The sequence below is a fragment of the Pan paniscus genome, chromosome 9, assembly GCF_029289425.2.
Source record: "Pan paniscus chromosome 9, NHGRI_mPanPan1-v2.0_pri, whole genome shotgun sequence".
Lineage (NCBI taxonomy): Eukaryota > Metazoa > Chordata > Mammalia > Primates > Hominidae > Pan > Pan paniscus.
Genome location: NC_073258.2, coordinates 3,748,010 through 3,763,246, shown reverse-complemented (window position 1 = coordinate 3,763,246; position 15,237 = coordinate 3,748,010). Strand labels below are relative to the sequence as shown.

Here is a 15,237-nt window from a genome sequence, read left to right as displayed (position 1 = left end):
GAACCTGCACCAGACACAGTTTCTTTCTTTTTTCTTGTGGGGGGGACAGAGTCTTGCTCTGTCGCCCAGGCTGGAGTGCACTGGTGGGATCTCGGCTCACTGCAAGCTCTGCCTCCTGGGTTCACGCCACTCTCCTGCCTCAGCCTCCTGAGTAGCTGGGACTACAGGCGCCCGCCACTACGCCCAGCTAATATTTTTGTATTTTTAGTAGAAACGGGGTTTCACCATGTTAGCCAGGATGGTCTCGATCTCCTGACCTCGTGATCCGCCCACCTTGACCTCCCAAAATGCTGGGATTACAGGCGTGAGCCACCGCGCCCAGCCTGCACCATCCACAGTTTCTGCCTTGAGGTTTCAAGGAGTGTTCTGTCTGTTAGTGTGTTCCCACCTCTTCTTACCTGAGTGCTTTCCTGTAAAAACTTTGCTATCAACCCGTCTAACTCCATAAAACTGCAAAAAAGGTGTGGGGACCTTTGCGGCATTGCACTGACCTCGCCTGATGCTTGGCCCCACGTACATCTGCTCGGGACCACTCAGGCCTCCTTTGGGGGTCTTAAGGTTTTCCCTAGACACGTTTCAGCATTTCTCAAAATGGTGGCCCACTGACACCGCCGGGGTTTTCTTCTGAGCGGCTGCTGACAATTTTGCAAATTCTAATGCTGGCACTTAAGAAAAAATCTCACTGAAAGGTGTTAAGCCAGGCTTCAGCCAGGGGCAGGACTCGTGTTCCTTCTCCAAATTGTCCTGAAATGGCGTTTTGCAAGACACCTGCCGAGGGCCACTGCTGTCCAGCCTCGCCCAAGGAGGAGCCGCCTGGGTGGAAACTGCCGACCGTGCTCGTGTCACCTGTCCTAGGCAGTGCGATGACAGTCGTTAGGAGATGGCGTCCACAGCAACGTGGAAAATCCATGCCTGAGGAGTCACCGACCCAGGACCCCGTGAGCATGCGACCCGTAGGAATGGCATCCGTGCGTGCACCACGTTAGCAAAGGAAGGAAGAAAATCGCACACTCATCTCCACAGACGCCAAAAGTGCTTTTGATAAAATCCAACATTCATTCATGGGTTTTTTAAAAAACAACAAGAAAACCTAGCAGACCAGGAATAGCAGGAAACATCCCCAGCGTAACTGTGGGTGAGGCACAGGAGCCGTCCCTGACGGCAGGAAGAAGGCTGGGGGCCTGGTGTCGCGCTGTGTGCGGTGCTGGGCTGAATTCCAGTGCCCAAAAGAAGAGAGATTAGAGGAGAAAGCAAGGTGATGGCATCACACAGGACGTGGTTGGGTGTGTAGAAGACGCAGAAGAACCTCACGTCCCGGGCTGAACTGGGACCCCATCCTGTGCTCGGATGTTACAGCCCTGACCCCTGGGACCTCAGAGGTGACCCCCGCCCTGCTCTCGGACACTACAGCCCTGACCCCCGGGACCTCAGAGGTGACCCCCGCCCTGCACTCAGATGCTACAGCCCTGACCCCCGGGACCTCAGAGGTGACCCCCGCCCTGCACTCAGATGCTACAGCCCTGACCCCCGGGACCTCAGAGGTGACCCCCGCCCTGCACTCAGATGTTACAGCCCTGACCCCCGGGACCTCAGAGGTGACCTTGTTTGGAGATAGGGCCTTGCAGATGTAATGAAGTTAAAGTGAAGCCATCAGGGTGGGCCCTAATCCAACATGACCAGTGTCCTAGTAGAAGGAGGACATTTAGACAGAGCTGTGCACGAGGGGGACGCTGTCTACAAGCCAAGGTCAGAGGCTTCAGAAGGACCCAGCCCTGTGCGGGTCCAAGAAGAAACATTGATCTTCGCCTCCAGCCTCCAGGACTGTGAGAGTAACTGCCTGCTGTTCCCACTGCCCGCCCATGAAGCTTTGCTTTTTTAGAGATGGAGTCTTGCTCTGTCACCCAGGCTGGAGTGCAGTGGTGTGATCTCGGCTCACTGCAACCTCCGTCTCCCAGGTGTTCAAGTGATTCTCCTGCCTCAGCTTCCCAAGTGGCTGGGATTACAGGCATGTGCCATCACGCCCAGCTAATTTTTGTGTTTTTTAGTACAGACGGGGTTTCACTATATGTTGGCCAGGCTGGTCTTGAACTCCTGACCTCAAGTGGTCCACCTGCCTCGGCCTCCCAAAGTGCTGGGATTACAGGCGTGAGCCACCACGCCCGGCCAACTGTGGGGCTTTGTTAAGGCAGCCCTAGCCAGCTACTTAATACCACCTACAGGAAAGATCAAGCACTGGGAAAATGCTTAATGCTGCTGAACTACACACTGAAACATATTTAATATGAAAAAATTAGGCGGGCATGGTGGTTTGCACCTGTGGTCCCAGCTACTTGGGAGGCTGAGGCGGGAGGATGGCTTGAGCCCAGGAGGTGGAGGCTGTAGTGAGCTGTGATTGTACCACTGCACTCAGCCTGGAAGACAGTGACACCCTGTCTCAAATTTTCAAAAAAAGTTTAATACAGTAAATTGTATGTTATGTGTATTTTAACATAATAAAGAAATTAATATATAAAAATTTACACATCAGTAACAAACCACTAAAAATCAAATTTGGAAGCTATTATTTATAATAACACCCAAAATATCAAGTGTCTATAAATAAACTTAACAGAAGATGTGGAAGAACATGGTGGTGGAAATTATGACATTTCAAGAGAAATTAAAGATTGTCACTGAAAATGGAGAAATAGACCCTACTTAGGGACCAGAAGACTCGGTGTTGTTAGGGATGTCAATTCTCTGCAAATCCCCACCCACATCTTATTCCAGAGTTTCATGGATGCCTCTGAGGTTTTAGAATACGTAAGACAGACACTGTATGTTTTAGTAGACACCCTGGATGGAATGCAGGAAGTGCTTTTCCACTCCCGATTTCCTGAGACTGCACCCAAGCTCCGGGTGTACTGAATTGCATTAATAGACTTCCTAATGTCAGAACGCCCTCGCATGCTGAGATAAACTCGCTTCTGACTATGACGAGGTGCTATTTCCATCCCTTGCTGGCTTCTGTCTGCTCGTGTTTTATTTAGGCAAGAAAGAAAGCAGCACTGTGTATTTCCATAAGCAGCAAAGACGCCATCCTAAACCATGCAGACAGCGGTCACACTGTGTATTTCCATATGCAGCAGAGACCCCACCCTAAACCATGCGGACAATGGTCACACTGTGTGTTTCCGTATGCAGCAGAGACCCCGCCCTAAACATGCGGACAGCAGTCACACTGCGTGTTTCCGTATGCAGCAGAGACCCCACCCTAAACATGCGGACAGCAGTCACACTGCGTGTTTCCGTATGCAGCAGAGACCCCACCCTAAACATGCGGACAGCAGTCACACTGCGTGTTTCCGTATGCAGCAGAGACCCCACCCTAAACCGTGCGGACAGCAGTCACACTGCGTGTTTCCGTATGCAGCAGAGACCCCACCCTAAACCGTGCGGACAGCAGTCACACTGCGTGTTTCCGTATGCAGCAGAGACCCCACCCTAAACCGTGCGGACAGCAGTCACACTGTGTGTTTCCGTATGCAGCAGAGACCCCACCCTAAACCGTGCGGACAGCAGTCACACTGTGTGTTTCCGTATGCAGCAGAGACCCCACCCTAAACATGCGGACAGCAGTCACACTGTGTGTTTCCGTATGCAGCAGAGACCCCACCCTAAACATGCGGACAGCAGTCACACTGTGTGTTTCCGTATGCAGCAGAGACCCCAACCTAAACCAGGCAGACAGAGTCAGCTCTGGGGAGGTGAAGGGGCTGGGCCATGGGACAGCCATGGGGGATCTAGGCACTATCTGTGTCGTTGTATCATCTATGTGTGGCTTGTGAAATTAAAACTGTAAAATGGAAATTTATAGAATGCTTGCATCCATATTTTTGTGTGATATTGTCCTGTGGTTTTCTCTTTTCTATTTTTTTTTCTTGCTGTATGTTACTGGCTGTGTCTATGTGTATTACTGGGTGTCTGCCTCTGTGTATTTGTGTGTGTGTCTGTGTCTCTATGTGTCTGTGTCACTGGGTGTGTGTGCACCTGTGTGTTTTTCTGTGTCAGTGTGTGTGTGTTACTGTGGGTGTGTCTGTGTGTATTTCTAGATGTGTGTCTCTGTGTGTGTCTGGATGTGTTTGTGTGTGTGTATCTCTAGGTGAGTGCGTCTCTGTGTGTGTCTGGATGTGGGTGTGTCTGTGTGTATTTCTAGGTGAGTGTGTCTGTGTGTCTGGATGTGGGTGCGTCTCTGTGTGTGCCTGGATGTGTTTGTGTATGTGTGTATCTCTAGGTGAGTGTGTCTCTGTGTGTCTGGATGTGGGTGTGTCTCTGTGTGTGTCTGGATGTGTGTCTGCGTATTTCTAGGGTAGTGTGTCTCTGTGTGTGTCTGGATGTGTGTGTGTCATATTTCGAGGTGAGTGTGTATGTGTGTCTGTGTCTCTCAGTGTCTGTGTGTGCGTATTTCTGGGCAAGTGTCGTGTCTGCCTCTGTGTGTGTCGTGTCTGTCCATGGGTGGGCCACAGTAGGAGGTCCGGGCGTGCCCAGGTCTGGCCCCACGGCCATGGGAGCTGTCCATCTGTCCCTGGACACTGTGTCCATGTAACACAGGCCAAGCCTGCTTCTTAGAGATTTGCAGGGCTGGCTCTGCAGGTCTCCCGGCTGCTGGTGGGGGTACGGGCACCATCTTACGTCTTCCTGGTCATGGCTCATGGTTTTCTGCCTCGCTTGGGTCCTGTGAGAAGGTCAATGTCTCAAGGGCGGGGGTCCCTGTCTGTCTGTCTGCCTCCTGCGGTCTCAGCAGCCTGGCTCCTGGGAGGGCCTCCAAATATCTAGGAATGAATGAGTTAAAGAACAAGTCCGTTTTTCCGATGTTGCTTTAGAAATGACCCATTTCATCAAGGTCTTCAAATGTGTCAGTATCAATGTGTGTGACGCGTTCTCTCTTAATTTTCAAACGTCTTCAGAATCTATCCTTGCTCCCTGTCCTCTTTCCCATGTTTGTTCTTTCTTTCTTCCTTTCTTCCTTCCTTCCTTCCTTTCTTTCCTGTTTCTCTCTCTCTCTCTCTTTCTTTCTTTCTTTTTTGGAGTCTTGCTCTGTCGCCCAGGCTGGAGCACAATGGTGTCAGCTTGGCTCATTGCAACCTCCACCTCCCAGGTTTAAGTGATTCTCCTACCTCAGCCTCTTGAGTAGCTGGGACTACAGGCACCTGCCACCACGCCCAGCTAATTTTTGTATTTTTAGTAGAGACAGGGTTTCGCCATGTTGGTCAGGCTGGTCTTGAACTCCTGACCTCAAGTGATCCACCTGCCTCGGCCTCCCAAAGTGCTGGGATGACAGGCGTGAGCCACCGCACCTGGCCAGTTTTGTCTTTCTATTGATCCATTTCTATTTACCTTCGTCAAATTCATTATTTTCCAAGTCTAGCTTTGGGTTTTATTGAGAAAGTTTGCTTTTCAATTTTTCTATTTTAGCACTTTCTATTTTGCTTTCAATAATTCCTTTCCTCTACTTTCCTAGAGTGTGTTTTACTGCCTTACTCCAGCCTAATTGGCTTGTTTTCTGTGTTTCTGTCTTCCTGTTTCATAGTCAAGGCCTTTAAGTTGCCCTCGGAGCTCCCTTTGGCGACTTCGTGGAGATTTTGCTTCAAGAACTCAAGAGGCCCTTCTTCTCTAAACAGCTTGTAATCTAAGTTTTCATTTCCTCTACAACCAGAAAGTTATTTACAAAGGTATTTGCTTCATGTCAAGGGTACTGCTTTCAAAATCTTATTTCACGGCGTGCACGTGCACACTCACGGACACGCCACATCCATGCAGTGTGGAGGCGACATCCTCACACACGCACGTGTACACTCACAGATGCACGCGTATGATCCCATCAGTTGCATCCCCCACGCCCGGAGCAGTGCCGGATCCCAGTGGATGTCCTGACAGATGAGCGCCTGAGAAATGCCAAAGCTGCTCGCCAGGTGCAGGCGCAGCACATTGAGAAGGTTCGTCCTTTCGGGAAGTGGCGTGGGAGTTCCCGCAGACACTCAAGTGCAGAAGAGGAAGGTTTCCTGCTGGAGGCCGGACAGCTCCAGAACCATCCACCGTGGCCCGGCCCCCCCACCCCCGTGGGACTCTGCCAGCGATCACGACCTGAGTCTTGGTGCTGGGGATGCCTCCGGGACTTGGACAACCTCCAGCCTGGGACACACCTTGTATGAGCCCATTCTCACGCTGCTATCAAGAAAACCCAAGACTGGGTAATTTATAAAGAAAGAGGTTTAATTGACTCGCAGTTCTGCATGGCTGGGGAGGCCTCAGGAAACTTACAATCATGGTGGAAGACACCTCTTCACAGGGTGGCAGGACAGAGAATGTGTGCTGAACAGAGGGAGAAGGCCCCACGGGGATACTCACTCGTTATCACGGGAACAGCATGGGGGACCCGACCGCATGATCCAGTCACCTCCACCTGGTCCCGAGATTGACACGTGGGGATTATGGGGATTACAATTCAACGTGAGATTTGGGTGGGGACCCAGAGCCAAACCATATCACACCTGGAACAGGGGCGAGGAACTGAAAGGGGGTCTCTGGAGGACCAGCAGATGGAGGATGCAGAGAGGTGGAGGAGATGGGGGACCAGAAAGGGGAGGGGTGCAGGAGACGGGCCTCCTGCAGGCTGAGCTGGGGAAGAGGCCGGGGCCCGGGCAAGGACAAGAGAGACAGAGATGAGCAGCACGTGGGGTGAAGGGGTGGAGGGGCCCAGGCCCAGGGGAGACACAGAGAGAGGACAGAGAGATACGGAGAACAGAGACAGAAAACAGAGAGAGACAGAGAACAGAGAGAGACAGAAAGAGATAGAAACAGAAGAGTAATGAGAGAAAGATAGAGGCAGAGATGAGAGAGACACAGAGAGACAGAAATAGAGAGAGACAAAAGATAGAGAGATAGAGACGGAGAGACAAAGAAGAGACGGAGAGAGACCAGGAGGAGCAGAGAGATTGGCAGAGGAGACTCAGGGGCTGGCAGGTGAACCTGGGAGGGGCGGCTCTGGGGAAGAAGGGAGTGAGGAGGTCTGAAGCCGGTTGCCCCGTGAATCTGAATTTCGCGAGTGTCCCGGGAGCCCCTCCGTGGCCTCCTCTGTCCCCCGGAGGCGCCCCCCAGGCCCTGGGGTCCCTCCCCGCGGTGGCTCCGGGGACAGGACCGCGCCCTCCACGGAGCCGCCATGTGGCCGCGGGGGCTTCCAGGGGGCAGCGGCCCCGCGGGGACTCGGGTGGGACTTCGGGGCCTCCCGCCCTCCCTCTTTTTAACGTTTGTCAGATAAGATGACGCGGAATGAAAAGCGCGCTTGGAACGGACCGGCCGTGGCCGGTGGGCTGGGAAGACCCCCGCGAGGGGAAGAAGCGAGCGCGCCCCCCGCCCCCGCCTCGGGCCCCCGGGAAGGCGGCGCAGCCACTGGGGAGTCTCAGTGCCAGGCGGCTCCGTGTCGCGTCTCTGCCCCGCGTTTCTGAGGCTCCAAGCTGCCGGGGGAGCTGGGGGTGGCTTCCGAACACGCCGAGCGGAGCCTCGCGGCCTCCGAGGGACCCCGTGCGAGGCGCCATTCCCAGCCGGGGACAGGCGGCTGCGCGGGGCTGGGAGCTCCGAGGCCGCGCGCTCCCGGGAGTGCCAGGCGGTGGTGGGGCCGCGGCTCCGGGGGTTCGGGCTAGGGAGGGACGGGGACCCCCGGGCGGCGGCGACACCTCTTCCTGGAGAAGCGGGATCGCGAGGCGGGGGCCGGACAGGTCTCACCTTCTCCATCCCGCTGTCCGCGCGTCTCACCCGCACCTGGATGGCGCGTCTCCCACCGCGGGCGGGGCGGGCTGGACGCGGGGCCTGGGCGGGGGGGAAGACGCAGGATCAGCGGCAGCGCGAACCCACAGCCCTGCAGGGTCCCCGCGCCTGGGCACGGACGCGTTTCGCACAGGAGGAGGCTCTAGCGTAAGCGCCGGGAGCGCTGGGAGCCCGGGCCATCTCGAGACACCTGAGGGCCTGGGGTGAGCCCAGCGCCCCACGACCCCTACCTTGTCCCCATCCCCCCCGGCCCCCCGCCCTCCCCTCCCCGCTCCCCCGCCCTCCCCTCCCCGCTCCCCCGCCCTCCCCTCCCCGCTCCCCCGCCCTCCCCGCCCCGCTCCCCCGCCCTCCCCGCCCCGCTCCCCCGCCCGCCCCGCCCCGCTCCCCCGCCCGCCCCGCCCCGCCCTCGCCGGGCGCCCGCGTGGCGGGAACTCAGGAACGCGCCGTCGTCCCGCTGCTTCTCAGGGCTGAGCCAGGGACGCTTTGTCTTCGCGTCTCAATGACGGATTGACGGCCGTTTGCAAGCGGCTCTGAAGCGAGTGCGGACAGCCTTAGGACGGTTTCCCTGACGGATGCGCTTCCGGGGGAGAAGTGAGGGGGGCACCGTGCGGTACTGGGGGCCCAGGGCCAAAGACGGGGAAGCAAGCGGCCTCTGGGGAGTGGTGGGCGGTGAGCAGCGGGGCGGGGGAGGGGGGTGCACGCCGGTGGGAGAGGGCTGGGGAGGTGGGAGGAGGGAGGAGGGAGGAGGGTGGGAGAGAGGGCGGGGGAGGGGGGAGGACGGCGGGGGAGGACCCCGGGATGGGAGCTGACACCCACAAGTCCCAGGTCCCTGGCCCAGCCTCACCCCAGGCGTCCATTCGTCCACAGCCAGGAGAGACACACAACATCGCCTGGGGCCACCTGCCCGAAGGTGCCCGGGAACACCCACGAAAACACAGAAACCTGGGCTTCGTTATGCAGGAGTTTTGTTCCTGAAGATGGCATTGTTTGCAACCTCCCTCCCCACCCCACTCCTTTCTCCGGGAACATGAACGTCTCTGGATTTCTCAATCTCTGAATTTGCCAACACCACGAAAATTCACACCCGATGCTTTGCAAGAGCTGCTATTTATAGGAGCGCTGGGTTTCAGTGGCTTCTCTCCAGAGTTGCAAAGTCACTCTCTAATGCAGCTGTTTCATCAGGCACCGCCCCGTGTCCTGGGCATCTGGTCTTTTTACATTCCTTTGGGTGCACCCATAATATTCTACTGGGGGCTGGAAGAGAGAATTTTGGGCTCCAATTTAGCTTCATCATGCAGAATCGACCTTCCTTTTACAAACTCATCCAGCCATCCACTCACTGTTTGTGTGAACTCAGCAAGTTACTGAACCCCCCAGGCTCAGTTTCCCCATTTGTAAGATGGGGCCGAGCAGCCCTTATGACGAGTCCGGGGAATTGTGAAGTCCCCGGTGCATGAATGTCACCGCGAATGTTGGCTGTATGATCACCAGTCACTCAGCAACACTTGTGTGCACCTGCATGGCGGCCCCGGGCCCACCAGACTCGGAGGCGACCAATCTCAGTGCTGGTGAGAAGGGCTATGACAGGGGCCCTGCAGGGCACTGGCCCTGAGCCCACATCCCAGGCAGCAGTTAAAGCTGCCAAGGAGAGTGAAAAAAGCCACCCAGGAGCAACCCAGGGCTGGGCCTTGATGGGATGAATAGGAGTTTTCCAGGCAGAAGGTGGGGGAGAGGGACTCGTATGCAGTGGAGTCAGGAGTCATTCTCAGGGACAGGGGGAGTGCAGTGGTCTCTAGGAAGAGACAGGTGCCTCATACCACATAGAACAATTAGTTTAAAGTGGGTTAAAGACCTAGACGTAGAAATTCAAACTATAAATCACTGAGAAGACATAGGGGTGAATCTTTTTGAGCTTGGTTTTCTTAGATATGACCCAAAAAGCACAGAAACAAAAGAAAAAGATAGATAAACTGAATTCCTCAAAATCAACAAATTTTGTGCTTCAAAGGACACCATCAAGAAAACCAAAAAACAATCTGCAAAATGGGAGAACATATTTGCAAATCACTTGTCTATAAGAGACTTGTATCTGGCATATATAAAGGGGGTTATATTACACAAAGAACAATTCCAACTTGACAACGAAAAGACAAGCAGCTCAATTAAAAAATGGCAAAGGGGCCGGGCACAGCGGCTCACGCCTGTAATCCCAGCACTTTGGGAGGCTGAGGCGGGTGAATCATGAGGTCAGGAGATCGAGACCATCCTGGCTAACACGGTGAAACCCTGTCTCTACTAAAAATACAAAAAAATTAGCCACGCATGGTGGCGGGCGCCTGTAGTCCCAGCTATTTGGGAGGCTGAGGCAGGAGAATGGCGTGAACCCGGGAGGCGGAGCTTGCAGTGAGCTGAGATCGCACCACTGCACTCCAGCCTGGGTGACAGAGTGAGACTCTGTCAAAAAAAAAAAAAAGCAAAGGATATGAGTAGACATTTCTCCAAGCTGATGCACAAATGACCGATCAACACAAAAACATGCTCCACATCAGTAGCCATCAGGGAAATGCACCCACTAGGGTGGCTACAATCTCTATTAATAATTTTGTTTAACTGGAAAAGAGCAAGTGTTGGTGGGGATGTGGAGAAATTGGAAACTTCATTCATCGCTGGAGGGAATGTAACATGGTGAGGACACTGTGGAAAACAGTCGGGCAGTTGTTCCAAACGTTACACAGAGTTGTCACATGACCCAGCAATTCTGCTCCCACATATATGCCCAAGAGAACTGAAAGTGTGTCCACATTAAAAACCTGTCCACAAATGTTCATAGCAGCATTATTAATAATACCCCGATGTGAAATTAACGTACATGTCCATCAGCTGATGAAACATGGGCTGCATCCATCCAACGGAATATTATCCGGCCATAAAAAGGAATGACATCAAATTGAAGGCAGGGTCTTGAGGAGATATTTGCACACCCATGTTGCATGTTCATTGCAGCATCATTCATGAGAACTGAGAGGTGGAGGAACCCTGTGTGCTGAAATTGGGGCTGGCCGAGCCAGGTAGGAGGTGGACAGGCTCCCTGACGGCTCTCCAGGGACGTCCTTCAGGGACAGCTTCGAGGACGTCCCATGAGCAGTGCCCACGTGGTCAAGGGCTTCAGTACCCAGCAGCAGCTCTCAGCCATCTTGACCATGAGCAAGGAGAGGACATATCTGGTGCCTCAAAAGAACATCTTTGCCTAAAGCTCATCTGGGAGAGAGAGCAAGCAGACTGCAACTTTCTGAAACTGCTTGAACCAAGTGCATGAATTTGGTGCATCCTGAAGTCCCTCTGCCCAGAGAGGGCTGCTAGTCTGTGCATGGCAGGATGGACCGCTGCTCTGAGTCACCTTTGCTGAGCAGCCAAGGCTGGGCTTGCCTTGGAATTGCTTCCGGAATGATATATTCAGGGCCAGTCCTTGGCTGTAGTTTCTAGACTTCTCCTCGACAGGGCAGCTCCTTGGTGCAGCTCCTGCTGCACTGCTGGCCCCGGTCTGGCTCTCTTGGTGGCTGTGGCCACCCGTGCCATTGCATGGTCCGAACAGTCTCTGTGTATATTCAGCTTGCTTCCTGCTGTGGGGCCCCACTCCTGCTGCAGAACTCAGCCCCTGGTTCAATGCTGACCTTTGTACCCCAGTCCCTTAACTACGCAGGCATCTTCCTGTGTGTGTGGTGTTTTGTAGGTATACATCTCTCTTTCAGCAGCTAGCTGAAGTATGATTTGCATACAACAAGCCGCATTTATCTAAAGTGTTATCAGTTGATATGTTTTGCCTTTTGCAAATGACTCCAAAAGCATCACCACAATCGAGATAATAAACAGACCCCACCAAGCCTCCAGTGCCGCTTACCTTCCTCCCGCCCTCTCCCTCCACTCTCTCTCTGCAGCCCACTGACCTGCCTTCTGTTTTCATAGGTGATATAGTTTGGATCTGTGTCCCCACCCAAATCTCATGTCAAATTGTAATCCCCAATGCTGGAGGTGGGGCCTGGTGGGAGGTGATTAGATCGTGGGAGTGGTTTCTCATGGTTTAGCACCATCCCCACTGGGAACTCTCATCGTCATAGTGAGTTCTCATGAGATCTACTTGTTTAAAAGTGTGTGGCACCTCCCCTCCCCCGTCTTGCTCCTGCTCTAGCCACGTGACCTGACCTGCCAGGTCCCCCTTTGCCTTCCGCCATGATTGTAAGTTTCCTGAGGCCTCCCTAGAAGCAGAAGCCACCATGCTTCCTGTACAGCCTACAATTAAGCCCCCCCCTTTTTTTTTAAATAAATTACCCAGTCTCAGATATTTCTTTAGAGCAATGCAAGAACCAACTAACACGATAGGTCAGTTTATATCTCCTTACGTTTTGAACACATGGAATCTCTTACAGTGTTTACTCTGTCATGTTGTGCCTGCTTCTTTGAGATTCTTTCATGTTGTGTGTGCGAATAATTCACTCCTTTTCATGACTGATTGGACCTCCACTGGTTGGATATAACACGGATTATCTGTTTCCACATCGATGGACATTGGGGTTGTTCCCAGTCTGAGACCATTACAGATAAAGCAGCCATGGGCATCCTTCATAGGGACAGGCAGTTTCATACTTCCCAGTGAAAGGCCTAGGAGAGGAATCATACAGCAGGTGTGTGTTAACCTTTTCAGAAACTCAGTAACAAGAATACAAAACTTTTTCAGAAACTACAAAACTGTCTTCCAAAGCAGCTGCACCATTTTGCTTTCCCAGCGTCAGTGATGGGAGATCCAGTTCCTCCATGTCCCCAGCAGCCATTGGTATAGCCATTGTTTTTAATGTGGTGCTGGAATAGGCATGCAGTGGCAGCTTGCTGTGCTTTTAGTTTGCATTTCTCTGATGATGGACGTGCTGAGCGTGCTTTCAGGTGCTTCTTTGCCACTTTTTTTTTTTTTTTTGAGATAGAGTCTCACTCTGTCGCCCAGGCTGGAGTGCAGTGGCGTGATCTCGGCTCACTGCAATCTCCACGTCCTAGGTTCAAGCGATTCTTCTGCCTCAGCCTCCTGAGTAGCTGGGATTACAGGTGCCCGCCACCACACCTGGCTAATTTTTTTGTATTTTTAGTAGAGACAGGGTTTCACCATGTTGGTCAGGCTCATCTCAAACTCCTGACCTCAGGTGATCCACCTGCCTCAGCCTTCCAAAGTGCTGGAATTATAGCCATGAGCCACCACTCTCAACCTCTTTGCCACTTCTATGTCTTCCTTGAAGTGTGTCTTCCAATCTTTTGCCCATTTTTAGTTGGGTTGTTGGTTTTCCTGCTGTTGAGTTTAAAGAGTTCTTGATATATTCTACTTACACATCCTTTATTGGATATACAATTTGCAAATATTTTGTTGGTCTATGGCTTGCCTTTTTATTCTCTTAGCATCTTTAGAAGAACAAAAGTTTATTCTACTTAATGAAGTACGATTTATTCTTTTTTCTCATATAGATTGTGCTTTTCCTATTGTATCTAGAAAATCTTTACTTTGAGAGTACAAAGATTTTCTACTGTTTTCTTCACTAATATTTATATTTTTACTTTTATACCTAGATCTATGATTAATTTTCAGTTAATTTTTTTCATGATGTGAAATACTGATCAAAGTTATTGTTTTGCATGTGGATATACAATTGTCATAGCACCATTTGTTGAAAAGACCATCTTTTCTCAGCTGAATTGCCTTGACTCTTTTGTTAAAAATTAATTCATCAAGAATTATTCACAACAGCCAAGAGGTTAAACCAACCCAAATGTCCATCGACTGGTGAGCAGAAAAATAAACGTGAAACATGCTTACAGTGGGACATAATTCAGCCTTAAAAAGGAAGGAAATTCTCACACATGTTACAGCGTGAATGAATCTAGGGGTTCATCTTCATAAAATGAGTCAGTCACTAAAAGACAAATACTATCTGACTCCACTAACATGAGGTTTTCTAAGTGGTCAAATTCATATGAACAGAGAGTAGAATGCCGGTTACCAGCGACTAGGGGAGGGAAAATGGGGAGTTGTTGTTTAATGGTACAGAGTTTCAGCTTTGCAAGATGAAAAAGTTTTGGAGATTGGTTGCACAACATTGTGAATATATTTAACACTACTTAAATATACGCTTAAAAATGATTAAGGCCTGGTGCAGTAGCTCACACCACTTTGGGAGGCCGAGGCAGGAAGATCACTTGAGCCCAGGAGTTCAAGACCAGCCTGAGCATCATAGTGAGACATCGTGTCTTACTAAAAGAAAAAAGAAGAAAAAAAAAAAACAGTTAGCCAAGCACAGTGGTTCCACCTACTCGGGAGGCAGAAGTGGGAGGATCACGTGAGCCCAGGAGGTTGAGGCTGCAGTGAGCCATGATCATGCCACCACACTCCAGCCTAGGTAACAGAGTAAGACTGTGTCTCAGAAAAAATGATTAAGGTGGTACATTTTATGCTATGCATTTTTTAACCACAATTAACCACGTATCTGTGAATCGGTTTCTGTCCTCTATGTTGTCCTGCCGACCTACTGTTGATATTGACATCATCAGTGCCACAGTGGCTTGATGACTGTAATTTTATAATATCTCTTGAAATAAATTAGCATAACTCTTCCAATTGTATCCTTCTCTTTCTTTCTTTCTTTTTTTTTTTTTTTTTTTTTTTTTGAGACAGAGTCTCACTCTGTCACCCAGGCTGGAGTGCAATGGCGCGATCTCAGCTCACGGCAACCTCCAACTCCCTGCTTCAAGCAATTCCCTTGCTTCAGCCTCCCAAGTAGCTGAGATTACAGGCACATGCCACCATGCCTGGCTAATTTTTTTGTATTTTTTAGTGCAGATGGAGTTTCACCATGTTGGCCAGACTGGTCTCGAACTCCTGACCTCAGGTGATCCACCTGCTTTGGCCTCCCAAAGTGCTGGGATTACAGGTGTGAGCCACCGCACCCGGCCATTCTTCTTTTTCAAAGTTGTTTTGGATTTTCTAGATCTGTTGCATTTTCATATGAATTTTAGCAACAATTTATCAATCCCTTAAAAAGAGCCACTGGGATTTTGGTTGGAGTTGTATTGACTCTCTAGACCAATAAGGGGAGAATTAACATCTTAAAGATATTGAGTCTTAACATGAACAAAATGTATCTTTCCATTTATTTAGCTATTCTTTAATCCCTCAGCCATATTTTGTAAAAAAAAAATTTTTTTTTTTGAGATGGAGTCTTCCTCTGTCGCCCAGGCTGGAGTGCAGTGGCGCCATCTTGGCTCACTGCAACCTCCGCCTCTGGGGCTCAAGGGACTCTTGTGCCTCAGCCTCCTGAGTAGCTGGGATTGCAGGCATGTGCCACCATGCCTGGCTAATTTTTTTGTATTTTAATAGAGACAGGGTTTCACCACGTTGCCCTG

General features: G+C 51.4%; 1 long non-coding RNA gene across 2 annotated transcripts; it reads left to right on the top strand.

Moving 5' to 3' along the window:
• Nucleotides 1–7,869: 7,869 nt before the first annotated feature.
• On the top strand, nucleotides 7,870–14,457 carry LOC117974827 (uncharacterized). Of its 2 annotated transcripts, none has more exons than XR_004664956.3 (3): nucleotides 7,870–8,006; nucleotides 8,269–8,394; nucleotides 8,671–14,457. It is a non-coding gene; the product is annotated as an uncharacterized LOC117974827 (long non-coding RNA). The 2 variants fall into 2 exon arrangements; XR_004664955.3 differs by having other exon boundaries at nucleotides 8,269–8,472.
• The last annotated feature ends 780 nt before the right edge of the window (nucleotides 14,458–15,237 follow it).